We start from the raw sequence: 27,827 nt of genomic DNA, 5'->3' as shown, positions 1-27,827 counted from the left end.
GTTTAAAACCATTTGATCTACTGTCATTTGCTCCCATACATTACCAGGTTTTCATTCCAACCAGCCAGATTGGACAGATATCTGACAGAAAATTGTATAGTGTATGCCCAGCTTTACTGTAGCTCTCCAGCACAGGTTAAATATTAGTGAACAGTCAGTGGAGACAATCTGCAATGGGGTGTGGCAATCTGCAGGAATAGATGTAAGGGGCGGGTGAACTGGGTCACCTTTATATTCCAGGTGCAGAGTGATAGCTGCTCCTCCCTGCTGGATAACTGGCAGGAGAACAGGAAGAGCTGCTTGTGTGAGCAGGTGAGTTTACATTTATATATGTTTATATAAAGCTTTCTTTATAGAGATATGATAGTAGATGTGACATTCTCATGTCTATTATACTTTTTTTTTTTGAGGAAGTTATCATGAACTATTAAAAATCGCATGAGAGAAGAAATTAAGCTTTGCACTACTCCTAGTTTATGATCTGAAGAATAGGCTTCTGTTGTAAAATCCAGGACACCGTGACATCAGCCAATGCAACAATAGCATAATGTTCCAGTTCTTGAAGACATTGTTTGTCAACCGGTTTAACTGAACTCTGTATTTACAATGGGCTGTACATACCCACATTAGAGCTATAAGGAACCCATTCTGCAGCACAGCATTTTTTTCCATGTAGTTAAAATATTTGAGCAGGATGTGCCTGTCCAAGCCGTTGATTCCAAAGTAGGATGTGAGATGCTCAACTGCCACTCTGATCCAATCCTGGGATGACCTCTTCGGCCAGGTACGTCCTGCTATTAGCCAGTGACCAAGGCAAACATTTGTAATTAACTTTATGTGGACAAATCCCTTTTGTACTTTATTCTTTGTCCTGCCAGGAATTGGGAAACTCCTGCACTCTGCACTAAGCTGCAATACACGTGCACCCTATGCTTTGTCCCTGGTAGGTGCTCTGTGCATTTATAACACGTCTCCTTTTATATTTTATTATTTTTAAATGCAAAATCCACCCAATCACCAATTTTCACTGTTCCTGTTCTGCTGAAATGTTTAAATAGTGACTATAAAATTAAAAATAGTGCTAGAAATAAAAAAACATACCAAAAAAACAAAAAATAAATAAAAATTGTATCTCTAATCTCATGCGATTGGCTGATTGTTGTGTTCTACACATGTGTCGTTGTGCGAGTGATTGACAGGAAGTCCCATTTATGGGTGGTGATGAGGAGATGATCAGAGAAGCGCAGGCGTGCCAGTGCGTTTGAAACACCGTCGCAGGGACGTGCATAATTTAACCACTGCATTGCCTTGCACAGCTTGAAGACTCATAGCGTGCGATGAAGTTGGCAATTCCTGAGTAAAGTCAGACCTTGTGCGTGAGGCTGCAATGGTACTCTATTGTACCGATGGTTTTGCAGCCTTGCTAAACATTATGGATGTAAGGTAAAGTGGATGTCCTTATGTTTTATACGGCAGCAAAGCAATTGCATTGAATTAGCATACTATCGCAGTGGAACTGCGTACATAATTGCTATTGCAATCGCAGTTGCGATCGGTAGTGAATTAGGCCCATAGTCCGTTTCAAAAATGGGACACTCACCAATCCACATGAAATACAATTACTTTAATAATTTTCACATTTAAAAATGACCATTGTCATCCCAGCTATATATATATATATATATATATATATATATATATATATATATATATATATATATATAACTAAAAATTCATTGAAAAGAAAACTTACAATCACTACAATAAAACCTCTTATACCACAAAACTGGAGATGTGCAAAATCATGCCACGACTTCTCTCACCTCTGGTTCAGTGGAATTTCTAGAAGGGGTTTTCCAAATGCTTGACTTAAAAAGTTGAGTGTGTACAGTCCATGAATAATTAGGAGTTAACCAGCTTTAATATGTGTCATACAAAGTATATTGTCATAATTCCAGCACATACAGGACCAGCGGTCACAGTGAACCATTAAATGCGGCAGGAGGGCCATCCTGCCTGAGCTGAATGTTTTTAAATTCAGATGTGGGCACCATTCCAAGGCATAGGAGCAAGTCTGGGGAGTATATTTACTAAAGTGCGGGTTTTTAAAAGTAGAGATGTTGCCCATAGTAACCAATCAGATTCTAGCTATTATCTTCTAGAAGGTACTAGTTAACTGTTAAGAAGAATCTGATTGGTTGCTATGGGCAACATCTCTGCTTCTAAAAACCTGCACTTCAGTAAATATACCCCTGGGAGACTGAGGGAGCAGCAGAAGAACCTAGCACTGCCATGGAAATATATGTACATCACTGGTGGGCTGGGCAGGGTGCCATCTGACCCCCGAGCAGGCACATTGTTGCCGTCTGTGGGCTGCGCTTACGCTGCACTTGCGCAGAGACTGCAGCCGGGAGACATGTATAGTACACTCCTGGCCACTCCGAGTGTGGCCATAGAGATGCAGCGTTTTGGGGACAGAGCTGTCTAGGTCAGAGTCCCAAACAGCAGATCCCTGCCAGATCTATTCTACACTAGTACAAAGCTGCTGCTGTCCGGGCTTTACAGTGGCTGGCCCCTCCCTTGCGACCAGCCACCAATGACCTGAGCCCCTTTACAGTCTATATATATTTATACTATAATTTTTAGTGTGTGAGGAAAGAGTGTTTGCTTATGTGTGCATGATATGTATATACAGTGCATCCGGAAAGTATTCACAATGCTTCACTTTTTCCACATTTTGTTGTTATGTTAGACTTATTCCAAAATGGAATAAATTCATTTTTGTCCTCAAAATTCTACACACAATACCCCATAATGACAACGTGTAAAGTTTTTTTTTTTTTTTTTTTTTTTTTGAGGTTTTTGCAAATTGAATAAAAAATAAAATAAAAAACACACGTACCTATTATCTGTCAGATTTTCCCTTGAAAAGTGAATGATTTTTTTGAAATGTAATGAACGATTTCTACAATGATGAACGAAAAATGTTTCTTCCCTTAATGAAAATCGTTATGTTGGTCAGTCTGAAATAAACTACAAACGGGAGTTCGCTTGAACGATTTTCGTTCATTGTTATAACTCCGGAACTGAACGATTTTTTTGAACAATGTCGTCGTTATAGTTAAATCGTTCAAAAAATCGTTACGGTTGTACGCACCTTTTAGAAATCACAGTAACATAAGTATTCACAGCCTTTGCCATGAAGCTCAAAGTTGAGCTCAGGTGCATACTGTTTCCAATGATCATCCTTGAGATGTTCCTACAGCTTAATTGGAGTCCACCTGTGGTAAATTCAGTTGATTGGACATGATTTTGAAAGGCATACACCTGTCTCTATAAGGTCCCACACTTGACAGTGCATGTCAGAGCACAAACCAAGCATGAAGTCCAAGGAATTGTCTTGTAGACCTCCGAAACAGGATTGTCTCGAGGCACAAATCTGGGGAAGGGTACAGAAAAATATCTGCTGCTTTGAACATCCCAATGAGCACAGTGCCCACCATCATCCATAAATGGAAGAAGTTCGGAACCACCAGGACTCTTCCTAAAGTTGGCCGGCCGTCTAAACTGAGCAATCAGGGGAGAAGGGCCCTAGTCAGGGAGGTGACCAAGAACCCTGTGGCGAGAGGAGAACCTTCCAGAAGGACAACCATCTCTGCAGTAATCTTCCAATCAGGCCTGTATATTAGAGTGGCCAGACTGAAGACACTCCTTAGTAAAAGCTCATGGCAGCCCACCTGGAGTTTGCCAAAATGCACCATCATAATCTGATGAGAGAAAGATTGAACTTTTTGGTATGAATGCCAGGTGTTATGTTTGGAGCAAGCCAGGCACCGCTCATCACCAGGCCAATACCATCCCTACAGGGAAGCATGATGGTGGCAGCATTAGAGTGCCAGGACTTGGAAGGTCCACAGATATTGTAACTGCTGACTGTTAAGCTCAAGGAGTGCTGGGACATTTATTTTAGGTTTATTCGCTTATTTTCTGTTATGTGTCTGTGTATATCCAGACCTATGCTAAGGTGCAGTGCAGCCGATCTACTATATAGAGTCAAAGTGTAGCAAGGGAAGAAGATTGAGCAGTTGTTAGTGCCCCAGGTACATATACCAGTAGTGTTGCGAGCCGCCCATATCCATCTTTGGGGAGGTCATCTCTGAGAAGAGAAAACACTGGAAAGTATTCTGGTCCAATTCTTTTGGCCAGGAATCAGAGCTGAAGTTAAAAGATACTGCCAATGGTGTCCCGTGTGCCAGAAGACCAGCCCAAGGCCTCATTTGAGAGCACCACTAGTGCTAATTACTATTGTTGGGGTACCATTTGACCACATTGCAATGGATCTCAGTCCAATGGAAAAATCAAAGTGGGGTAACCAATATATTCTGGTGATCTTGAGTTACGCTGCTTGTTACAAGTTGAGGTCACGACTTGTCTCCCTTGGGTAGTTTACCTTCTCATGATGCTGTTGTTCTGGTTCCCTTAGTTGCTAGGCGATCTGCACGCCTCAGGAGGCCACGTGTTATCCACAGCACGGCATGATAGGAGGAAAAACCAATTTGTACATGCTGGCCTCTTGCCACTTAGCTGACTATAGCATTCCTGTAGGTTCTTTTGGCTCAGCTGCATGGTCAGCATTCTGTATCACCTTGTGGTAGTGAATTCTGGTACTCCAGTGGAATTACCATGCTACCGACTCTCAGCCTCTCTTACGGCTCCCTAGCCACACCAGCAACTTCCGTGCTGCCACCGGCTCTCAAAGCTGCAGTACACTAATTGGTACACAAACTTTTGTGTACTGGCTCTCAAAGCCACACCATCTGCTCTCAAAACAGCATCATTTTTTGTAACAACCTCTGCCACCGGCTCCTGCCGCACCATCAGCACCCAAGCCACACCATCAGCTCTCAAAGCCACATCACTGGCTTACCAGTTTCTACCATTGGCTCTTGCCGTACCATCGGCACCCAAGCCACACCATCGGCTCTCAAGGTCGCACCACTTGTGCTCCAATTGCTGCTACCAGCTCTTGCTGCACCACCGGCACCTGAGTCGCACCATCGGCTCACTAGTCTTACCTCTGTTTCTGTTCCTGTTGTCCCGCTCACCACTGGATCCCATTGTACCTTCGTGTGAACCGCTACTACCACAAGTATTAAGACCAGGTGGCCGCCTAAGTACCGGTGAATGTGTCTAGTTCTAAGGGAAGAATGGGCGGTTGTTAGTGGCGAAAGACCTCGCTAGCCAGGTTCTAGGGGGTTCACCTGGAGCAGGCATTGGCATTCATAACACCGCTATCCAGAGGCGATATTCTTGCGGAATACCAAAACTACTATTGCCAGGGAGTTGATGCTCTTTTCTCGCCTTGGGTTCCCTAAAGAAATCCTTACAGATCAGGGGACTAAAGTTATGTCCCAAGTAATGGCAGAACTGTGTAAGAAGTTGGGAATAGTAGGGCTGCATACCTCAGTATACAACCCACAGACAGATGGTTTGGTGGAAAGATTTAACAGGACCTTTTAAAGTCTATGATATGCCAGTCTGTCCTGTATATAATAAATGGGAGTACTCCCTTACCTCATGTTTGCCATACATTGGGTACCCCAATCCTCAACTGGGTTTAGCCTTTTTGGAGCTCCTCTTTTTAGAAGGCAACCAATAGGCATCCTAGACATTTTGAAGGAAGGCTGGGAACAGCAGAAAATGGAGAAACCAAACCTTATGTAGTTCGTTAAATTATATGAACGGCTATGTAAAATAGGGCCCATTGCTTGCAAAAACCTCATAGTGGCCCAAGCTCATCAGAAATGAGCCTTTGATACCAAAGCTCACATCAGACAGTTTCATCCAGGGGACAAAGTTAGTGTTGGTGCTGACACAAGAAAGTAAGTTGTTTGCCCATTGGCATGGGCCCTATGAAGTGGTGGAACCTGTAGGACCAATAAATTACCATGTTAGGCAGCCAGGAAGGAGCCATGCAGAGCAGATATACCATGTCCATGTCACAGCCAGGGTTTCTCGGCATGGTAGTCAACGGGTATTACCTGTGAGGTCGTTATGGCGGGGGGGTCTCTGGCAGCGGTGCTGGTGTTTGGCGAGGGGCATTGGCAGTGCATGGTTCTGTGCGGGCACATTGTCACTAGGCCTGGTGAGGTCTGGCGGTGTTTCCATTCTGTTGGCATGGGCGCCACCATCTTGCCTGCGGCCATGTGATTCCAGCTGTCCAATCCCGGTAGGTCATGACTCTATTTGATAGTATAGATTAGCGCATCCCTTCTCTCTCCAATATCGCTCATTCCAGCCAGTCCACAGCGCGGCTCTGAGTATTTAGGAAGGTCCAGAGCCTTCCTTCCTTGGCCAGTGCAATGGGTTTCTCAGCTGCGGCTGAGAGAGAGAGTACCTGTGCCTTACCTGCCTGTTTGTTATATGCTTCTAGCCTGAACCTTGCCTGCTCCAACCTGCTGGAATTACCCTGCACCCTCCACATACCTTTTACCTGCCTGAGTACCTGAACCTGCTGTTCCCTGCACCTTACCTCCCTTCACTCCCAGCTGGACTGAATTACCTGCATTCTGTTTCAGCTCACCATACTTGTTTACTTGTTCCTGCTGTCACTGGGCCTGATTCAGACCCGCTCGTGAGTGCTGAGCGCTCGCAAGCGGGTCGATGGTGCCCTAGTGCGCATGACGGAGGGAGCTCCGTCGTGCACATGCGCGAGACCCGGGGAGCAACGGGGAAGCCATTGCTCCAGGTCTCGCACCAAAGGGGGCTTGCTGTCGATGTTGATTGACAGCACGCCCCCTTTGGTGGGCGTGCCGGGGGCGTGGCTGCCAGACAGAGGCGTTCCCATGATAGAGCCAAAATCACTCCAGGGCTTGCGGCCACATGATGGTCTTGACCATCGCGAAAATCCTCATGGATGCTCGCATAAGCTGTGGGTGGTAACCCACAGCTATGCGAGCGTCCAAGAGGCCGCTCCATTTTTAGGTAGGAGGGCCCTGATTCAGAGTGAGCGCTCTGGTCAGAGCATCCGGCTCTGAATCAGGCCCACTATCTGGACATTTTCCCATTAACCCCCACTACAGTTATCAAGTGCACTTTAGTGCTATACCTGGACTTTTCATTTGCCATTCCCATGTCTTCTAAGTCACCTATTAAAGACCCCACTTTTTCATTTAAGTCTGCTCCTATCACCACCCTGGGTCCACAACAAATTCAGAACCTCACAGTCCACTTGCTCAAACCCTGGCAAGAAGAAAGTCTGGACCCTGTACTTCTCGCTAGTTAGTTCAGATGTTGCACTGGCCCTTTGAGAGAGACGTAGTGATGGGGAAAAGTACAACCCAGCATCCGCAAGAAGGCTGAAGGGTGTCGGCCATCACCAAGGAATATATGTGCTTCCCCAAGCTTGGTAAAGCAAAAGGGTGGGGGGGGGGTTGTGGTGAGAGGTTGTCTCTCACCTGAATTGCCCACATACTGGTGGAATCCGCTCCCTTCAAGCAAGGCTGGAGTGAAATCTGTGCGTTCTGAATAAGCAGGAGGTGTGGAATTCCAGGTTTTCACATTTACAGACCCAGCTGGAATAATCAGTGGCGCACAGGAAGAGTTTAAAACTCCCGCACACCTGATACTCCTTGCTCCTGATGCCGGACAAGCTGGCCAGGTGATGGGCATGGGGTGGTGGTTAGCATTGGGGTGCTAGGACCTGGAAGGTCCACAGATATTGTAACTGCTGACTGTTAAGCACAAGGAGTGCTGGGACATTTACTTTGTTTGCTTATTTTCTGTTATGTGCCTGTGTTTCCAGGCCTATGCTCATGTATGCTAAGGTGCAGTTGTTGCTGCCATTAGAAAGACACTGCTTCACCGAGTACCTGGCTGTCTGGAGTCCTCATTTCTATACCATGTATGTATGTATGTATGTATGTATGTATGTATGTATGTGGGTTGTCTCTCTCTCCTGAAGTTCCCACATTCCTGTGGTATCAGCTCCCTCCAAGTTAGGCTAGAGAGAAGCCTGTGCAGTTTGCAGCAGCAAGGGAGATTTGGAACTCTGGGCTTTCAGTTACACAGGTCCAGCTGCAGCTAATCACTGAGACAGAAAGGGTTTAAAACTCATACACCCACAGCTCTGGGCACTGACTCCTTAGGACGGGCTTAGGAGCTGTTTTATCACAGTCCATTGCGGACGAGGAAGGAAAAGCCGATCCTCTACTTAAGTAGGAAATTATTACCACGAGAAACAAGATATGCCATAATTGAGCTAGAATGTTTGGCGATAAAGTGGGCAGCAGAAGCCCTGAAGTATTCTCTCCTGGGAAGATAATTTGTCTTGGTCACAGATCATGGATCTCTCCAGTGGATGCACCTCAACAAAGAAGTTAACCCCAGGGTGATGCACCGGTTCTTGACCATCCAGCAGTAAAAGTTTGTCATACAGCATTGGCCAGGAGCTCAACATGGAACACAGATGCGTTGTTCCAGAAGTTTGAGAAACCTGAGTGGAGTCAGGCTTTGAAAAGGGAGGGATGTGTGGTGAGGTGAGAGCGGTTGTCTCTGGCCTGAATTGCCCACATTCCTGTGGTATCAGCTCCTTCTAAGGGAGGCTAGAGTAAAGCCTGTGCGGTTTGCAGCAGTAAGGGAGATTTTTCAGTTACACAGGCCCAGCTGCAGCTCATCACAAAGACAGAAAGGGTTAAAACTCTCATACACCAACTGCTCTGGGCACTGATGTGGCTAGCGGCCAGTTTAGTAGGCCAACGTTCCTTTTAGTGCCAGGGACTGATGAGACTGGCTGTACTAGAAGAGCAGAGCTGTAACTAGACTTTTTGGTGCCCTGTGCCAGAAAGAGCATTGGCGCCCCCTCATTTTTTCAAAGGGACATAATGCACCCAAAAAAGGGCCATGGCTTCATGGGGAAGGGCCAGGGAAGAGATAGTAGAGGTCAGGAGATGCTGAGGATGAAATAAGAGGAAGCTACAAGCAAGAATGATGATAAACAGAAATTTGACAGGCCCAAACAGCGCCCCCTGACCTGTGGTACCCTGTGCGATGGCAACGGCCACACTACCCTAGCTACGGCCCTGTAGAAGATCATGGCAGATTGTGGCTGCAGGCCATTGCAGCAGACTAACCATTAAGCACTGGGAGTGCTGGGACATTTACTTTCACCTGTTTGTTTTATGTGCCTGTGTGTCCAGGCCTAAGCCTGTGTAGGTTTTTTTAGAAAAAAAATTCACGACCACAAGTGGTTGTTTCAACGCTTCAATTTAGCTCAGTAAGACGCTCAGCCTCGTACCAGGACATTTACACCACTGCCGAAGGGAAACAGTCACAGCCTGATGACGCTGGACACTCACATGTGATCTCATGCCTAGACTGAACAAGTGAATGTTCAGTCTAGGCACATCACTAGACATAGAAACGACAGCACGATTACAATGTCGTAATCATGTTCTTGTTTCTATGTCTATTAGTGGATAGGCCACTTTATCCATCTTGCAATGGTTTGTTTAGTAGGACTATGGCCTTGTCTAATTCCATATGGTAAAACAAATAGATGCTTTGTTTTCCTGAAATCGCTTACTCTCTGTAGATTGGATCTGGTTAGAGCTATTTCAATGTATGCAGTTCTTTCTCCTTGTCATCTTTTGGTTGAGGGGAAAAAAGCTGGTAATACAATGTCTTGATTGAGGTGAAAAGATAAAATCAATTTTGGCACAAACTCTGGATTTGTCCTCCAATATTACTCTGTCTGGCCTAATATTCAAATATGGCTCTTCTGTTCACAAGGCCTGCAATTCACTCACTCTTCTTGCTGATGTTATTGCAGTTAGGAAAATAGTTTCTAATGTTAATTGTTTAAGACACACACTTCTAGAGGTTCAAATGGTGTTGCCATGAATTTTCTCAGGACTAGAGTTCCACGGGGCTATGACAGATTTAACTTGTGGACAAATTCTTTTAATTGCTTGACAGAATCTCTTCACTAGTTAATTTTCTGCTAATTTTTTATCCAGAAGTACAGAGTTGATTGTACTTTGATTGTTGAGACTGCCAGACCTTAAATTCTTCATGTAGAGATTGCAATATTTGCGATATCTGCACTTTCATGGCCTCATTTCCCATAAATGAAACGTTCTCCAAATCCTATAATCTGTGGAATTGTTCTTTCTTGCCTGTAATAGGATGTGTATTACCTGCTGTGAAAGACCTTTCTGCTGTAATATCTTCCTCTCAATCTCCAGACCGCTAAATTGAGTACTGCTGGGTTCTGATGTAGTAATGGACCCTGTTTTAACATGTCTGGTCTGACTGGTAGCAGCCATGGTTCCTCCATTATCATCTTTAAATGCGTTGAGAACCAGGCTCTTCTGGGCTAATAAGGTAAGATCACTATTACCTCCACCTGTTCCTGTTTGATCTTCTTTAATATCCAATTGGCGCCTGAGACCACTGGGTCACATGGACGCACGTGTCCAAATTGAATTGTTGTAAAACACTGTCAGTAGACCCGCTGGATACTGTAAACATAGGCGCTTGAGACCGTTGTATTATATGGACGCACATGTCCAAACTGAATTGCTGCAAAATACTATGTGAGCAGAGCTGCGGTATACTGTAAACATAGCGCTAATAGAGACACTGGGAGAGAAGTGCATCTTAACCCAGTAATGGGTGCATAAAAGTTGTAGCTACAAGCACTGTGTATTTTAGTGCCTGAGACTGACAGCAATAAGTCAGTACATACTTAATTACTATTGTAGGACACGAATGCGTCACAGTATCTATCAATATTGGAGACATTACCAATAGTATCATATCAAAAATACTGAGATTTGTTTTAAATTTAAGAAAGTTCTCCAAATAAACGGTGTGCAAGCGATATGTGACACAGATTAAATACAATATAAAAATATCTAGCAGTACATGTATTATATAAAAAATAACAAACATTTTGTATTGTTTGTAACTAATGTTACTATTTTGATTCAAAACACAGTATAACTACCTTGCTCTGGTAAATAATATACTTTGTATCTCATAACAAAAGAGCAAGCAGATTAATATACTTTGTATCCTATACTACTCAGATATAAATAGTTAGATCATTTTATGTGATCCAGCGATCTAATCAGGCCTTTTAACCACATACCTTTTCTTACTTTAGACACTATTCCTTCATTTTAATTGGATAATATAATTTTTAAATGTGTTTAATAAAAGTTATTTTTTTAATAAATATGATGCATTTGTAATACAAACATCTAAAGAGCCAAGCCCCCCTCCCCCCCCCCCTTGTCTCTTATTTTCTTATTCATCCAAGAGTGCACCCACAGGCCTCACAACTTTTCTCTTTCCTATAATTAATATCCAATCTATCAGCAGGAAAGGTGGAAAGACATTATGCCAGGCAAAAATTCCATTTTGACGTAATCTTCTGGATGACGTCAACTCGTTTCTGCTTGTGCCTGGCTATGTGGAGCCGCTGCCAGAGCAATTACAGGTTGCCGTGAGCGGTACCTATATGCGGTGGGCAGTCAGATGATCTAGAGACGCGTTTCTGCTTGTGCCTGGCTATGTGGAGCCGCTGACAGGTTGCCGTGAGCAGTATGCGGTGGGCGGTCAGATGATCCAGAGACTCTCCAGAAGGTTGCAGTAGAGTGCACAGTCAGGAATAGTGTAAGGGGACCTCGTCTGCCTGGATGACGTCAACTCGTTTCGTCCCGTCAATAACCGGAACTTTCTCAAGTCTTGAGAGAGTCCCGGTGATTGGACGAAATGCATTGACGTCATCCAGGCAGACTAGGTCCCCTTACACTATTCCTGACTGTGCACTCCACTGCAACCTTCCGGCAATCTTCTGGAGAGTCTCTGAATCATCTGACCGCTCACCGCATACAGCTTACCGCTCACGGCAACCTGTAATTCCTCTGGCAGCGGCTCCACATAGCCAGGCACAAGCAGAGCCAGGACAGATAAATAGCGTGGACACGCTATATCAGGTGCTTTTAATCTATTGCCTACAACTAAACATTCATTATTGCGGTCACCACTCTCGCACTGGGATGCCAGTGGTGAGGATTTGTTCTCGGCAGTCTTTCTGCCAACAAACACCTGCGTTTAAAATATCAGTGTAAGTGTTGCAGACATGCTACATTAGAAACATTATATCTTGGGACTCTCGTTCATTTTAGATACATTAGTAACTTAAATATCTCAAGCTTTTTCACTGTGAAATGGCTTCACTGCCATTTATCCATCTGATTGCAATCCAATTCTATATAATTTATACATTACTGTATTTATTTCTTGATTCTTTATTTTATTTTAATTGTATATGCTAAGTGTTGATATATTTGCTACATATATATTACATTTTACGATCAATTTTCAAGCCTCCTATTTATTAACAGATAGCAAACCTTCTATACATTTTATATGTACGTATTGTTTATTTATAGTGCTAAACGCAGTATACTTTGGAAAAAAATATATATTTTCAGCAGAGACTGTGGTCTCTAGGGTTCTAACTAAACCTGTTTTACTTGCAGGAAGCACTTATTTTTTAATTACAAATAAATACAAACAAGTGCCAGGTTCCTACAGTGTCTACACTGCAGGTATTAATATATTTTTTTCTTTTTTAGGGATTCTTCTGTGTCTTGTCTCAATCGTATAAGATGATAAAGAGGCATTTTTGTTTCTGAATGAATTTTAGAATGTCCCATTGTAGATTTCTCATATGCCACCTTGCCCAAGGAACCGCATCTATAGTTAACTAGATCATGCCAAGCAGTCTTCATCCTGTACGGAGTTGAATCCTGCTATGAAGACTGACCATGTTCCGTATCTTTGTACATCTGTCTTCTGAAAGATTGACTGTGTGTTTATCACAACCCCTAGAAATTTGATTATTTGGACTTTATTTTGACAACTCTTGTCCCAATTTATAACCCAGCCCAACATCTGCAGACACTTTAGAACCTATCCCACATTGTCTCGCACCATATCCTCCGTCCTTCCGGAGATCAATATGACATCTAGGTAAGGTCAGATCATAATCCACTGGGCCCTTATATACGCCATCACGGTCAGGGGCGCCGACAGCCGCGCCCAGGGGAAGAAGGGGGCATGGTCTAATTGTGGGAGACTAACATCGAGAGCCCTAAAAAACAGACTTTCCGAACATTTCCGGAATATAACAAAGGGCCTAGATACACATACTTTATCGAGTCATTTTAAGACATCCCATAAATGCTCAAATAAGGAATTAATAAGGTTCATTGGAATTCAGAATATAAGGTGTAATTGGAAGGATAAGGAATTAGAAGGGAACCTTGCTAGAGCAGAGATGAGGTGGATTTTTAGTTTGGATACATTAATGCAAGAGGTTTGAATGCCGATTTTGAATTGAAATGGTTCTTAGAGAAGTTAATTTATGTGTTCTTATTATGTATTTTAATTTTTGTATATTTTTAGATGAATATTTCCATGTATACATGTTCTATATATGTGGGATTATTAGGATATGTGTGATTTTAGTTCAGTGCTACTTCTTGTAATATCCTTTTATACATTGTGTTTTATGGTAGCTTTATCGCTTAATTAGTATTCAAATTATTATGATACATAACAGTATTGGATTGGCACTCTATTTAAGATTTCCTGTTTAAATTTTGGTATTTGCGTTCCATTAATATGAAGCGCAGTCTGGAATTTCCAAACAAACAGGAAGTGTTAGCCTTAAATGAGGTGATTGCGTTCCATGAGTGTGGAACGCAAACCGGAACTTCAGAAGTGACGCACTTCCGGGTATAACACACGAAGATAGTAGATCATTATGAGCCATGCGCCAAACTACTGTTCCCAGAGTTGGCGTCTGAGCTAATACATAAGGGATCTTCATTCTTCAGGCTGTTTGGGGAGTTTCAGAGCTCTCCCAGTGATTTTAGATGAAACGAGTGCCATATCCGGTTTGATCCTGTGACCGGAGTGTCAGACAGTGTATACTATAAAAGCCAGGTAACGTACACCTCTCACTAGACCTTGATAAAGATTTTTTAATCGAAACGCGTTGGTTATGAGAGGTATACAGCACAACTGAGAGGATTTGGGGACTAGTGGAATGTCACACTTCTAGTAAGGTACCTGGGTATAACCTTGGAGATTATTCCGGAGAATCTCCATTGGAAACCTTTTTAAAAAAAACAATCTTACCTGGGGATTGTGCTTTCCTTTCCCCTACCTGGACTGTGTGCTTATTTATTTATCTATTTTGAAGTTTTATTGATCTTTTGGATTCTGTATGTCTTATATGAACCATTAAATATAAACCATTATTTTTGGCTGATTGACCTCTGATATATATTGGAGGAATTCTCTCAACACAAAGAAACCTTGATGTGCTTCATCTACATTTATCTGAATGTGAGTTCTGGTACGTGCTGACTATCTTTTGGAAAAAGATACCTTTTTATACAATTTTCCCTGCTCCGTTTTAAGTGAGTAGGGTACGTTTGACCCCCTTGATTATGAAATATTGTGTGCTGTGATCAAAAGATACCTTTATATGATTTTTACCACACTAACTTCATGTGAGTGTGGTACGTTTTGTTACATGATCCTATCCCCTACAAGATCTTCTATATAAAGAATTGATCACGTGGAAAAATCTATATACAAAAGACTTATGTGAACTCTTTATTTGAAACATTTCTACACATATGTGTGTTCTTTTGTTCCTTTTTGTCTTTCATGCAAGCGTATATTTTGAAGAGAACACACCTTAAGAAAGTGACAAGTCAAAAGGATTTCATTTGAGTATATTCATTTGTTTAAGCGCTTTGATAACCACACCTTAATTTTCTTTATCTAGGTAAGGTCAGATCATAATCCACTGGGCCCTTATATACGCCATCACGGTCAGGGGCGCTGACAGCCGCGCCCAAGGGAAGAAGGGGGCATGGTCTAATTGTGGGAGGCGTGGCCATGCCCCCTTAGGAACCTTTTTTTTTCTTCTTTTTTTAGTGCGCTGGGGAGGTGGACGCTGTGAGCCCCTCACAACGCCCCTGATCACGGTCACTAACACCTTGGTAAATACCCTTGGTGAAGTTGTTAGACTGAAGGGAAGACATGTCAACTGGAAAGGTCTTTCTGCTATACTGAATGTTAGAAACTTCAGATTTTTGTTCACTGGAATGTGAAAGTAAGCATCTTTTAAATCTATCAATGCTAGAAAGTCTTTTTGCATGAGACCTACTAGAATAGTCTTTAATGTTTCCATATTAAATTTTCTTGTTTGAATACGCTTGTTCAGTTGTCTTAGATCCAGAATAGTTCTGAATTCTCCTGATGGTTTCTTTACCAGAAATAGGGGTGAATAGAACCTGGTTTTCCTTTCTATAACTGGTACTGCTTTTATTGCTTCAACATGGATTGATTAGTTTCAGTAAACTGGCTTTCATAGCCATCCTTTCCACTTTTGTGATTGGTATTCTTGATGGTACAAATTTTGCCTGTTTTTGTGTACTTTTTGAACTCTAATAGGTATCCGTTTGATACCACATCCAATACCCATCTGTCTTGAATACACTGAATCAATTGATTGGTGTACTGTATTAATCTTGCTCCTACTGCTATTTCTACATTGGCCTTAGAGTCGAATATTCTGACGAAAGGATTGTCTGACTCCTGAAAAATATCTTCTATTGAACTGATTGCCGGGTCTGTACGTCTTAGCTTCTCTATACTGCTGCCTTGATGATGTAAATGGGTATCTTTTCCGTTCATCCTGAGGTAAATTATAGTATTTACCCCCCCGTCATCTTTTGTATCAGTTTATCTAATTTACTGCCAAACAGAAAAGAACCTGTATCTGCCTGCCTCCCTCCATACCCTGACCGCAGCAGCCTACAAGGAACTGGAGGAGGCAATCCCAAGCGGACATCACGGCCCCCGATGACATTGACTGCAGATACCATCCCCAGCCCAGGGGCAGCACTGTCAATATAGTTCTGTGAGGTGACAAGAATATGTTTATACCCTGCTGAAGAAAATGGTTCATCCCTAAGAAGGTGGACTATATTGGAAACACTGTAGAAGTTTTTTCAGATAACGGTTCTACTAGCAAAATCGAAAAGGCATTGGAATTCAGTTCTCTGTATACTAGAGGAGCGCAACTGACTGCAAGTACTGTATTTTCTGACCCAGAAAAGAACCTTCATATGGTAGAGTAGCCAATCTGTTCTTTGAATTTGCATCAGCCATCCAAGCTCTTAACCATAGTGCTCTTCTTGCAACTACACCTGTAGCCATAGATCTTGCTGCTTAGTTTACAGTATCCAATGATGCTTCACATAAAAATTCAATTGCTTTTTGCATGATTTCTAAGTTTCTCAAAAGATATTATTTTAATATTCTCTCCAATATCAATATGCAAATTCAAACTCCAGAGTCTGAAGGCTCTAGCAACAGAAGTCATAGCTACACCAGACTTCAAGGATAACGCAGTAGAAATATATGTAATTTTTTTAATTTAAGCAAATCCTGATCTTTAAAAGGATACATACTTTCTACATGATTAAATACAATCTCTTTCATAGCTTTAAAAAAGGGCAAAGTAATTTTAAAGAATGGAAGAACCTAGATAAAAGGACAGACATTTCCCTGTACATACTCTATCTTCAAATAACAAATCCTGATCACCTTTCTGTTCCAGAGCTTCCTTATGGGTTTTATATATGTTTTTTTCAACATGCTTTCAACCAATTCCATATTAAAAACTCACATCTTCACAAATCTCTCCAGACTCTTCACTAGACAAATCAGCGCACTCTTCTATAAGCCTATGTTCAGAAGAGCCAATATCATGGTCCTAATCAATACTTGCTTCAGACCTAGATCTTTTAGACATAAATTCTTCTTTAGACATAAACTACTTTCATCCAGTCCATTAATTCCTGAAACTGGTTAGGTTGTTGAGAAATAACAGGTGCAGGATTTTTATGAGCACAATCCTCAGAAAATACCATCCCCTGAGTCCCTGAGATTGGTTTATCACAGACAGCACACAGACCTCTTAAATGCTTCAACTTAGCCGCCTTTTAAACTCCACCAGTCTTCAAAGGTACACTAAACAGAAAAAAACAAATAGCCTAACTAGCATAATCCATATAAATACAACCGAGAAAGCACTTACCTCGGCTGGGCACTATTTTTTTGCTGGGAGAAGGTACTGCGTCCCTACTGTGGCACGCTGTGATTCTCAATTTGTCAGAAGCAAAAAACAGGTAGTGTGCAGCACCATTTTGTATCCCATGATCCTTAGTGAGGTGCATGCGCTGTGCATATACGCACAGACTCCTGGCCAAGCGCGTCATCCTGACTCACAGCCACTCAGACAGCCCTGCTCACTCTCACAGCTCTCCGGTCTATATTAGCCCGCTGACCTTTGGAGACTTACCAATGAACAATGAGGGTGTCACCATTTCTCCGGGCCAGTCCTGCTGTACACCACCTTCGTATTATCCCTCTGGGGAACCACCCCGTCTCGGCTGCAGCGGCACTGGGCCAGAAATTATAGGCAAGTCCCATGCTATAAAAAAAAAAAAAAAAAAAAAAAAAACTTCCCTATACTGCTGGAGACAGGAAAAAAAGACAAGGGACTGGAATATATATGGTGAGGGGGCGGTCCCTGAAAAAACTTCCTCTCTATACTGGGGGAAACAGGTCCCATTCCCAAGGTATAGGCTGCCATGGAGGAACAAAGCAGAAAGAGAAAATATGTGATATGTGTATACTGAAAGAAGGGAGTTAGATAGGGAAGCTATGAAGGTCATGTGGGCGATTCTGGAATCTGATAACCTTGTCTGTAGAAGTGAGTTTTCAGGGACCTCTTGAATGTTTGGAGACTAGTGGAAAGTCTTATTGTGCGTGAAAGGGCATTCCACAGGGTGGGTTCAGCCCGAAAAAAGTCCTATAACCGTGCATGGAAACAAGTAATGCGTATGGAAGAGAGATGCAGATCTTGTGCAGAGCGGAGATTTCGGGTTGAAAGATATATTGTGAAAAGATATATGTTGGTTTGGTTAATGGCTTTATGTGTGAGTGCAAGTATTTTACATTGAATACGGTGGTAACCAATGGAGGGACTGACAGAGTGTATCAGCTGCATTCAAAATGGATTGTAGCGGCAAAAGTCTGTTTTTGGGAAGACCAGGAAGGAGACTATTGCAATAGTTGTCAATGTGGGAAATGAGTGCATGGATTAGAGTTTTTGCAGTCTTGTTTAAGATGAGGTTGAATTTTGGCTATGTTTTTTAGATGTATGTAACATGATTTTGAGACAGATTGAATGTGGGGAACAAAGGACCATTCAGAGTCATAGATGACACCTAGGCAGCGGGCTTGTGGGGTGGGATTGATTGTCGAGTTGTCAACAGTGATGGAGATATCAGGTAGGTAACTACTATTGGCCGGTGGAAATATAATTAATTCTGTCTTGGATATATTAAGTTTGAGGTGGCAAGATGCCATCCAAGAGGAAATGGCAGAGAGACATTCAGTGACACGGACCAGCACAGATGGCGACAAATCTGGGGAGGATAGGTAGATTTGAGTACAGATGATACTGAAAACCAAAAGAGCTCATTATTTTGCCAAAAGAGGTGGCATTGATTGAGAAAAACAGAGGACCTAAGACTGAGCCTTGTGGTACTCCAACTGCTAGAGGTAGCGAAGAGGAGGCAGAATCAGAAAAAGCGAACAGTGAAAGAGTGATTAGATAGGATGAGAACCAAGAAAAGGCTGTGTCTTAAAAACCTAGGGATAGTAGTGTTTGTGTGAGAAGAGTGGTCAACAGTGTCAAAGACAGCAGAGAAATCTGGACCTTTTAGCCTTGGCAGTGATCAGATCATTTACTAACTAAAGGTGCATACACACGTAACAATTTTGTAACCAACGATTTTCTGTCAGATTTTCCCTTGAAAAAGTGAATGATTTTTTTGAAGTGTAATGAACGAAAAATGTTCCTTCCCTTAATGAAAATCGTTATGTTGGACAGTCTGAAATGGACGATCAACAACAAATGGGAGCGCACTTGAACGATTATCGTTCGTTATAATTTAGAAACTGAACGATTTTTTGAATGCTAATGACGTTGTTAATGACAAATCGTTCAAAAAATCGTTACGTGTGTATGCACCTTAAGTCAGTGCTGTCTCTGGAGTTTTAGCAATGAAAGCCTGACTTAAGTGGATCCAATAAGTTGTGCGAGTTAAGAAAATGTGTGAAGCGAGTGTAGGCAAGTCTCTCCAGTAGCTTGAAGAGGCATGGGAGCTGGGAAATAGGATGGTAATTTGATAGAGTTGGGGTCAGAATTTTGTTTTTTCAAAATGGGAGTAATCACTGCATGCTTGAACAGTGCTGGAAAGATACCAGTAGAGAAAGAGATTACAGATTTTAGTTAAGAGTCGGATGAGCACAGGAGACGGAGCGCTTTACTGATTTGTGATGGTATAGGATCCAGGGGAGAGTAAGTAGAGTAGGTGGATAATAAGAGTGTAGATACTTGTGGGGTCAAATGAAGAGAATGTGCCAGCGGGTTCAGGTAGGGAATTGAGCAGGTCACTGGCTGGGAAGAGCCCTCCATTTCATTTTGGATATTATCAATCTTGTCCTTGAAATAGGAAGCAAGATCTTGTGCACTGATAGTAGCAGGTGGGTTGGGTGCGGGTGTTGTAAGGAGTGATTTAAATGTATTAAAAAGTCGCTAGAGGCTTGGGCATAGATGTGAGATTGTAAATATGTTTGTTTGGCAGTGTCCAGAGCATTACAATGAGTGGTAGATAGTCTTATATGTGAGGAAGTCACTTGGAGTACAAGATTTACGGCACGAACGTTCTACTTTGTGAGGTTTTTGTAGGTGTCTTATTAATTTGGAATGCCATGGTTGACTTCTAAGTGTGATTGGTATCTGGAGCCACTTCATCAAGGGCTATTTCTAGGGTCTGGTTTCGGTGCGATACAGCAGTCTCAAGAGAAATTATTGAGAGCAATTGTTGTTGAAAATTAATAGCATTAATATCTCTGCAGGTTTGAGGAGGTTCTGTTGATTTGACTGACATTGAAGCTGACTTAATGGAAGAGTGTGAAGGTAATAAGGTTGTGATCTGAGAGCGGGAAAGGAGTGTTGGTGAATTCAGAAACTGAGCATAGTTTAGTGAATAAAAGATCAAGGCAGTGACCCTCCTGATGAGTAGAGGAGTCAGTCCATTGGGAGAGGCCAAGAGAGGAGGTTATAGAGAATTTTGGAGGCATGAGGAGATTGTGGACTCTCAATAGGGATATTTAAATCACCCATGATGATGATGGAGATGTCAGAGGATAGGAAGTGAGGGAGCCAGGCAGAAAAGTGTTCCAGAAATTGTTGGGGTGGCTATGGTGGGTGATGGCAGCAATGTGCAGAGAGAGAGGGGTGAAAGTCCTGATAGACAGTACTTCAAATTATGTAAAAATGAGTGATGGTACCTGTGGGAGAACTGTGTATGTAAAAGATTGGGAAAGTAATATTCCTACTCCACCTCCTTTACTATTACCAGGCCTTAAGGTGTGTGTGTGAAGTGTAGGCCACTATGTGAGTGCTGCAGGGGAAGAATTGTCTGATTGTGCGAGCCATGTTTCTGTTATTGCCAGAAGATTGAGATTATTTGAAATAAAGAGGTCATGGATGGATTTTTTTTTTTGCAGACAGAGCGTGCATTACATAAGGCATATTTTAGTGTTTGAGGGTGATGGGAGGCATGTGATGTGTCTGAGATTTGCTGGATTTATGTTCGGTTATGAGTGGGGCATGTGGGTAGGGCCTGGATTTGGTGATGGGTGTATAATATATATATATATATATATATATATATATATTATAAAAATATGTATGCTGCGGGAGGTGTATGATAGTTTTTTTTTTTTTTTTTATGGAGACAGGTTGAGTATGTTGTAAATTTTAGAGATAAGTAAAAAGCTCATGTTTGTGGAATAGATTATTGAGGCTGCAATGTGTACAGAGGGGTGAGCTACAGGGAGAATAAATGATGTGATTGCCTTAGAAGATAGCATGGAGTGAAATAAGAGAACAATATTTGGTACATAGTGATTTTGAATAAAAAGAGAAATTCTTAGAATAGTAAAAATATAAAGTTTTGGTTTAAAAAGTACATGCTCTCAGAAGTTTGTTCAACTGTTTGTTTGTTTTTTGTTTTTTTGCCCCCCCCCAACTGTTCAGTTCGAATACTTTGTGAATTGCAAGCACAGCTCATGTTGAGCACAGTACTCCCTGATGTGACTATTAAGATCTATTTACTACAATTCGCATATTGAATGCGGATTGTAGTGTGATATTACCGAGTGAATTTGCATTGCGAATTCAGGCAATATCACAGGGATTTACTATAAATCCCTTGCAGGGACAGAGCTTGCGATAAAGCTCTGTCCCTGCGGATCCCACCCGCACTCTGGTCGCGGTATTTTCGGAAAAAATACCGCGACTAAGAGCCCGCGCATGCGCCGACCCACCGTCGCAGCCCCACCCCCGGTGCTAAGCCCCGCCCCGTGATCACGGACCCCCGCGAAACCCCCCCCCCTCCCTTCATTACACTTACCTGCATCCTCCTGGCCTCTGGTGATCTTCTCCGGGCTTCCCGATCAGGTGATCTCCCATACTGCACTGGGGCCCGATCACCTGATGACCAGGCAGCAGTGCACTGTGGGAGACCAGCTGACCGGAGAGGAGCCATCATCGGAGGCCCAATCACCGGTCCCTGGATTCAGGTAAGTAAAAAAAAAAGTTTTATTATTTTTTTATTTTTTTTTTTACAGCAATCAGCTTGCGGTCTATTTAGACCACATAGCTGATTACTGGTACCGGCTCCCGGCTCTGCTCTCCCTGTTAGAGCAGAGTGGGAGCCCGGTAACCGGGGGAGACCCTGGATAATGCCACCTCCAGGTGGCGTTATTATCACAGGGCTTCCCCCGGTATTTTTTTACAATTTATTTTTAGTAACTATGGTCGGATCACATTTCCCATTACAATTATGGGAAATGCGATCTGCCTTACTAAAAATAAGTGATACTAGGGGTTGGAGTAGAATTTTACTAATTCTACTCCAATTGCCCTATAGTAACTACAGGTGAAACTAAAATAATGTGAAAAGGGTGTGAAAACACCCTTTTTCACTTTATTTTAGTAAAAATAATGTTAATAAATAGAGCCTGTGGCTGATTAACACTGGCTACGTCTGAGACAAATGTCTGGCTGACCTAAGGTTTTAAATTACCCTGTGATTGACTATAGGCCCCCATACATCAGCAATCTGAAAACCACAATTGAACAATTTTTTGAAGATTTGTTGCCTGATTTTCGGATTTCCACATCTAAGCAATCTGTGCCCATACATTTACAGATCTTGTTTAATTATTTGCAAATCATTTTCAGCAAACACAGATCTTCCAATATTGAAAGGCCTATCATTTTACTAGTAACCATCTGCAAATCTGCTGATCATCTCCATACACTAGCAATCTACAGCCCCAATTGATCTGTGAAATCCAACATTTTGGACAACCTGACAGATTTACCAATTCCAATCACTTTTTGGTTGAAATCTGTGAAGCCCATACATTGCAGATTTTGTTCTACACAATCGATTGCTGATATATGGGGGCCTTTAGTAAACCGCCCAGTATGCCATCATCAACTATGCTTCACTGAAAACTTCTCAAACAGATGACTATTGCAACAATATAAGAAATTACATACATTTAAATGAGATTGATTGATTGCATAAAAGTTCAGAGAGTATATTATGAATTCCTTAAAATCGCTAGAGAGAAATAATCGCTGTCCAGACAATACCCCTTAATTGCTATTTAGCGCTACAAGTGAAAAATAATTGCTTTCCTATCCAATTGTGGTTCCAAAACACAAAACGTTATATTGCAATAAAAAAAGCAAGTCACACGCTTTCATCTAACACAATTAGTGCAAAAAGCAAGTAAATACAAGGGTACAAACATACATACACTGGCGCTCTGGAATCCAGTACTCAGCCATCAATCCTGAAGCCTGCAGTCATCTAGTAAGCGAAAATGACTCCCTTACAGCTCACAGAGCCCCAGCCTATGTACCACACAGATCACATATACAACAATAGAGATGAGCTGGCATGATTCCATTGGCTCTTGCTCCTTGTCATTCTGTTCATTGGTTAGTTCATATGGTGTCATCAGAACTATGGATTAGCTTTCCAACTGCTTCTTTGTGTAGGTTTCCCTCCGAAGAACTAATAAACAAACACTACATACAGAGATGCATTCTAACTTCTAATTCATATCCTGCTGCAATCTCCTTGCCGATAGAACCGAAAATCTGCAAATCAGTTTTAGAATGGTACCAAACAGGACATGTCTACTAGCTTCTATACCTTAAATATCATATACATACATTTCACAACATAATTATTTGCTAATAAAACCTCTAATATCACGTTTAATGTGTTGGAACCTTTTTATAAGTTTTGGTATGTGTAAGTGTGAGAATATTGCATAGTTTAGCTAATATGTGAGCTGCGATGTTTTACAAAGCACAAAACACATAAATGCACCAGTGTGTTTTATAGGTTTTAATTAATGTGTGTATGCATGTAAGTCTATGTGTGTGTTATGTAATGTAGGATATTTGTGATGGATTAAAATATATATATTATTCCATTTCTAACATATTTTAAAATGACAGTTCAAGGTGTTACAAGCAGCAAGGTTCACTTCCAATCAGGAGGAGACCTCCAGCTATCTTCCGTTGCCACCTCGTCTGATAGCTAATTCAAAGGTTTTCCTCTGCCTATTCAAAGTCTAAATGCCAGTTCCTTTGAACCAAAACAGTACTGAAAAAAAAGGCACACAATTGTTTCCGATTTGCAGATTCCTGACAATGATTCGTAATTTTGCATTTAGACCACTTCCTTTGAACATACTAGTCTCTGGTTGCAGCACAAATGTGTATTTGTGTCTGTAACAAATTCATTAAAATATGCACAGACTGAGCTGACGCAGAGCATCGTCCAACTCGCTCTTCAACAGACCATCGACGACTAGATTGTCAGATAATAATTTGCAAGCGATCACAACCAATTATTTGACTTCGACAATATGAAGATTGCAGGAGGGTGGATATCAATTGCAATTTGCTCCGAAAAAGGTCGTTCAGGGAAATTGGTTAAATCTGTTTCATTTAAACAACTTGCATAGGGGGAGGGGCCCTATATTGCACACCTTAAGCACAATGTGAGGTGCTACCTGCTGAGACTAGTAGTGCTGGAAGCAGAAAAATACAAAATACACTCTATTATGCTAAGAACCTCTTTGATGCATTATTTTTATTATTAGGTTTAGCATGGTTAATGGGCCTGCCCACCGCATCCAGGTGACCTCTATCAGGCAGGTCCCTAACACTCCTATGGAACAATTACAGGGCATGGGACCCCCCCAGGCCAAGCCGGCAGAACCGCCCCAGAGCATCACACTAGTGTAAGATTACAAGTGATGGTTAAAGAATTATAAAGAAACTCCTATGTGTTAAGTCTTGTAAAAGTGCATGAAGTGCTACATATATAAAAAAACAAACTAAAGTGAAAAAGTGTACATTATGATGCTATGAAACGGTACAGCCACACCAGCACAGAGCTACGCACCCAAATACCAGTCCCAAAACTAACACACAACATATATATATATAGTAGGTCTTACCCTCACTGTGCCTTATTAAATTTGCAGTCCTGGAGTGCAAGCACTCCTTGCTAATTAAATACACCCAGAAACAAGTGGGAGGGATGCTAATCAAGGTAGGAGTCTCGTCCTTCCAGTGTACATCCATACACCTAGTACAGAATGTATATGATTTAAACAACTTGTCTGAAAAACGGCTTTTGTCCATTTTCCGGTGTTTGGGAGCAAATGGCTGATTGTAATTTGCTCTCATGTCAGGCTTGCCTACCCTCCCGATTTGGCCGGGAGCCTCCCGATTTTCGGGTGCCGCTCTGGGCCCCCCGGAAAGGCAGGCAAGCTTCCCGGAAGCCTCCGACCCTCCCGTCCTCCCCCCTGAAAACACTACAAACCCCCGCAGTGGGGGAGCCGGTGACGCGATTTGCGCTGAATCGCGGCTCCGCCCCCTGCTTCACACTGCCGAAAATAACGGCATTGTGAAGAGGGGCGGAGCCACGATGACGCGAAAGTGCGGCTCCACCCCCAATGTACCACCAACTGGCTGACCCGCCCCCGGCTCCGCCCCAATGACCGCCCCCCCCCTGCTGTTAGCCGACAATCAGCTCCCTCCCGGAAGGCTGGAGCTGATTGTCGGCAAGTATGTCTCATGTATTATAGGATTTTCATTACAAACAACCAACTAGTTGGAGGAAAGTTGGTCTGGTGTATGGCCAGCTTTAATCTTTACCTTACACGCATCCATAATGTTTAGCAAGACTGCAAAACCATCTGAGTACCATCGCAGCCTCACGCACACTTGCACAAGGTCTGACCTTACTCAGAAATTAACTTCATCGCACGCTATGAGTCCTCAGGCTGCATATGATATCGCAGTGGATAATTTATGCACGTTCCTGCAACAGCGTTCGAACGCACTAGGGCGCCTGCGTTCCTTCGACCACCCCCGTTACAACCCACAAACTGCACTTCCTGGCGATCGCTCTGCGATGGATCTGCGTAGTCACTGCGATCACTGTCCCGATCGCAATGGCCAGTTGCCTACTGCGCATGCATCGAAGTGCGCAATCAGCTGATTGCGTGCATAATCGCAGTTACTATCGGTAATTAATCAGGCCCAAAGTGTCATCCTCCCAATCTGTGGACAAATGGATCAGCCCTCTGCCTATGCATCTTGACATGCTACTGAGCCATTATAGGCTACTGGCTGTTCCCTGGGGATGTAGTTGATGTCCCGGCACTCTCAGAATGCCGGCGCCGGAATCCCGACACCAGTCAGAATCCAGGTGCCAGCATCCCGACCGCCGGCCTCCTGATGGTAAGTATTGGGGTTAGGCTGCTGGTGGGAGGCTTAGGTTTACAGTTAGGGTTAGGATACTTATTGACAGGTGTCTCTATCCTAACCCTGACCACCGGCATGCCGTACCCAACCCGTTCCCTGTGGTATGTGGCATCACTTTTAGTAAGTTAGTCCCTGGGGAGGTGCTAGTGACCAGATAAGACCCCAATGGCAAGGTTGGCCCCCTGCAGGAAACTGTCCCACCAAGTCACTTTAATAGTTTTATTATTTGGATATTTTTTGTTAAAGAAAAGTTTGGGCCGTAAGTTAAGTGTCTGGCACTGTACAGCCTGCACTTCTGGTGGATACACCACTGGTGCCAACTGAATCTCTTAAGCATCAGGGTTCCAAATAATGGTCTCCTAGTAGTTATAAGGCAGGTGGTTGGTATTTGTTTAAAATGCTTCCTCCCCATAATGCTGGACAGCCCATCATTTTTTTTTATTCTATATGAAAATCCTTTAATCGCTAGGTTTTAACATTTTGTTAAATGTATCCCTAAAAATATATATTAAGCTAAACATAAGAAATTGAAGGAGGACAGATTTCACCACATACCCACATAAAACTTGGCCTATTGCAAATGCCCTGTTACCACCAAGTAATCAGCCACAAGTGGAGTTGTGACAAAGATGTGTATGATGCAAAAGCGTGAGCTTGGCTGCAGAGCACATGCAATGCTAAATATCGCAAGACCTATCCACAAAACAGGCTAGCATGTAAATCTGAATTGGCCCCTGAATGCTATTTTATTTGGGATTAGTCATCCTCTGACATCAGGGGCGTTTCTAGAGAGGAGAGGGCCCGTGTGCAGTCTCCGACACGGGCCCCCTCCTCTCCGGCCGGCAGCGCACTGAGTTGTGCGCGGCCAGCGCCGCAGTTATAGACTCTGGGCACACTCTAGTGCCTAGAGTCTATAGTGTCTGCACAGGTCACCGGGAAAATGGCCGAGGCGGCCATTTTTCCTGTACTGTGCATGTGCAAACGGCAGGAAAATGGCCACAGCGCCGCCATTTTCCAGTCGTTTTACAGCGCCGGACGCCCTCGCCAATGTGGGACTCCGGAGAGGTAAGTAATATTATGGGTGCAGGGTGTGTGGTGCGGGACCCCCCTGGACCCAGGGGCCCGTGTTCCCCGGACACCCTGCAACCATTACAGATACGCCCCTGTCTGTCATAATAGTGGTTCATTCTTAAATTCAGTGTACTGTTTTTACTGCTGGATTTATGTGTATATTAAAAAATATATAATATAATATGTATATGTGATGAATGTCCGGCACTCCAAAAGAATAAATACAACAACTGGCCCAGGTGCCTGTCCTGAGGTGCTCTCAAATATAGCCAAAAATCTGTGGGACGGCACTCCGGAATGGATAATAAATCACAATACCCCTTGTGGTTGTCAACGTTTCAGAGCGCTCTGCTCTTTTATCAAGACAATATCAAGATATTGTCTTGATAAAAGAGCAGAGAGCTCTGAAACGTTGAATACCACAAGGGGTATTGTGATTTATTATCCATTCCGGAGTGCTGTCCCACAGATTTTTGTGTGTGTATGTATGTATATATATATATATATATATATGTATATATATATATATATATATATATATATATATATATATATATATATATATATATATAGTGAATGAAATGGCAACGTTTTATACAAAAAACTGTTAGAGGCTTGGAGCTTTAAATATAAAAACAACCTAATT

General features: G+C 42.6%; 1 protein-coding gene across 1 annotated transcript in view; it reads left to right on the top strand.

The window, feature by feature from the left end:
• The first annotated feature begins 253 nt into the window (after window positions 1–253).
• The window catches only part of SLTM (SAFB like transcription modulator), a 125,707-nt gene continuing 98,133 nt past the window's right edge, over window positions 254–27,827 (top strand). Inside the window, exon 1 of the mRNA XM_088445320.1 lies at window positions 254–312. The gene's annotated coding sequence lies outside the window, so the exon portion shown is untranslated. The remainder of the gene's footprint in view (window positions 313–27,827) is intronic.

Source organism: Taudactylus pleione, unplaced genomic scaffold, assembly GCF_031769625.1.
Source record: "Taudactylus pleione unplaced genomic scaffold, aTauple2 ptg000019l, whole genome shotgun sequence".
NCBI lineage: Eukaryota > Metazoa > Chordata > Amphibia > Anura > Myobatrachidae > Taudactylus > Taudactylus pleione.
The sequence above is the reverse complement of the archived record's forward strand: the minus strand, read 5'-3'. Positions and strand labels throughout refer to the sequence as shown.